Here is a 2,652-nt window from a genome sequence, read left to right as displayed (position 1 = left end):
GTTCCCTCTCTCCTCTCTCTGCCTCCAACCAACAGCTGTCCATGGTTCCCACTCTCCTCTCTCTGCCTCCAACCAACAGCTGTCCATGGTTCCCTCTCTCCTCTCTCCTCTCTCTGCCTCCAACCAACAGCTGTCCATGGTTCCCTCTCTCCTCTCTCCTCCCTCTGCCTCCAACCAACAGCTGTCCATGGTTCCCTCTCTCCTCTCTCCTCTCTCATCTCTCTGCCTCCAACCAACAGCTGTCCATGGTTCCCTCTCTCCTCTCTCTGCCTCCAACCAACAGCTGTCCATGGTTCCCTCTCTCCTCCCTCTGCCTCCAACCAACAGCTGTCCATGGTTCCCTCTCTCCTCCCTCTGCCTCCAACCAATAGCTGTCCATGGTTCCCTCTCTCCTCTCTCCGTCTCCAACCAATAGCTGTCCATGGTTCCCTCTCTCTGCCTCCAGCCAACAGCTGTCCATGGTTCCCTCTCTCCTCCCTCTGCCTCCAACCAACAGCTGTCCATGGTTCCCTCTCTCCTCCCTCTGTCTCCAACCAACAGCTGTCCATGGTTCCCTCTCTCCTCCCTCTGCCTCCAACCAACAGCTGTCCATGGTTCCCTCTCTCCTCCCTCTGCCTCCAACCAACAGCTGTCCATGGTTCCCTCTCTCCTCCCTCTGCCTCCAACCAACAGCTGTCCATGTGACAGGTGTCTTGTGGGCATAACACAGGTCCAGTGTGAGTGTAGAGGGAACATAAACACTCAGTATGAATCCAGCTGCTTCATTCACAGCACTGCACCTCATTCTGAACGAGATCAAACACTGACCAGGGTGTGTACATGTGTGTGTGCATGAGTCAATGTCTGTGCATGGTAGGCCAGCCAGAAGTCACACCATATCTCTCTCTCTCTTTCTCAACAAGCAGTCCTTCAGCTCAAATAATCACATGATCTCCCACCTGTTACCAGGCTGTTATGAGACAAATAACACTACCAAGCATCCTTGTTTTGTGGACCAAATGGCCCCCTATTTCCTTTATAGTGCAAATACTGAAGTCCACCATGTTTGAGAACAGCACCTGATAAGGAGACATACTGTTTGCTTCAGACAACACACACGGTATGTTCTCATCAGTTCTGATTCTGGGAGGTCTGGGTCCATTTAAAGGTCCAGTGTGGATGTTTTTAGATGATTTCTCTGCATAACAATTAAGTACCTTATTAATGAGATTTATTTCCCAATTAAAATGGTGAAAAAGAAACAAACGTTTCTTCTTATCAAAGAGTCATTTCTCAAGTAAGGATTTAGATCTGGGAGTGGTCTGAGTGGGGAGGGGAAGACTGAAACCTAGCTGCTATTGGCAGAGAGGTTTGGAACTCTCTTTCTTATTGGTCAATTAACTCATTTAAGGCCAAAACTCCATCCCACCAAAACAGGCAGACATTTCAGGTGGTCTTTTCAAACAGCTCTGACACTACAAGAACATCATAACCACAGTATCATTCCAACTTCCTAGTGTGGAAATATATATAAAACACAGGAAAATCCAGTTTTGTACAAAAACTGGGTCTTTAAAGGGCAGCAGACCTGGGTTTAAATAGTATTCGCACCCTTTCCCAATCAACAGCAGATGAGGTAAACAAAAGGAAATAGCAGTGTAACCCCAGTCTGTCAGGAAGAGGATGTGATGTAAAGACATGTAGATAAGGGAGACTGGGCCTCCAGACTGACTCAGCGGTCTAAGGCTCTGCATCTCAGTGCTAGACACTACAGACCTGGGTTCGATCCCGGCCGCGACCAGGAGACCAGTGAGGCGGCGCACAATTGGCCCAGCGTCGTCCGGGTTATGGGAGGGTTTGGTCCAGCGTCGTCCGGGTTAGGGGAGGGTTTGGCCCAGCGTCGTCCGGGTTAGGGGAGGGTTTGGCCCAGCGTCGTCCGGGTTAGGGGAGGGTTTGGCCCAGCGTCGTCCGGGTTAGGGGAGGGTTTGGCCCAGCGTCGTCCGGGTTAGGGGAGGGTTTGGCCCAGCGTCGTCCGGGTTAGGGGAGGGTGTGGCCCAGCGTCGTCCGTGTGAGGGGAGGGTTTGGTCGGCAGGGATGTCTTTGTCCCATCGCGCACTAGTGACTCCTGTGGTGGGCCGGACGCAGTGCACGCTGACACGGTCGCCAGGTGTACGGTGTTTCCTACGACACATTGGTGCGGCTGGCTTCCGGGTCAAGCGAGCATTGTGTCAAGAAGCAGTGCAGCTTGGGGGGTCGTGTTTCGGAGGACGCACGGCTCTCGACCTTCGCCTCTCCCGAATCCGTACGGGAGTTGCAGCGATGAGACAAGACTATTGGTAGGACAAGACTATCCTACCAATAGGATACCACGAAATTGGGGAGAAAAGGATGTAAAAAGTACAACAAAATGTAAGATATGGGATACTGACAACACAGACAGTCTGCAGGAGCAGAGAGACAGTTTGTCTGTCTGTCTGTCTGTCTGTGATGCTGACAGCACAGACAGTCTGCAGGAGCAGAAAGACAGTCTGTCTGTCTGAGATACTGATAACACAGACAGTCTGCAGGAGCAGAGAGACAGTCTGTCTGTCTGTGGGACTCATAGGAGCCCAGGGGAGGCCTACCATACATATAGACGAGGGTCACATCACAGTGACATCTGGGCAGGAAAGC

Source organism: Oncorhynchus masou, unplaced genomic scaffold, assembly GCF_036934945.1.
Source record: "Oncorhynchus masou masou isolate Uvic2021 unplaced genomic scaffold, UVic_Omas_1.1 unplaced_scaffold_2735, whole genome shotgun sequence".
Taxonomy (NCBI): Eukaryota; Metazoa; Chordata; class Actinopteri; order Salmoniformes; family Salmonidae; genus Oncorhynchus; species Oncorhynchus masou.
The sequence above is the reverse complement of the archived record's forward strand: the minus strand, read 5'-3'. Positions refer to the sequence as shown.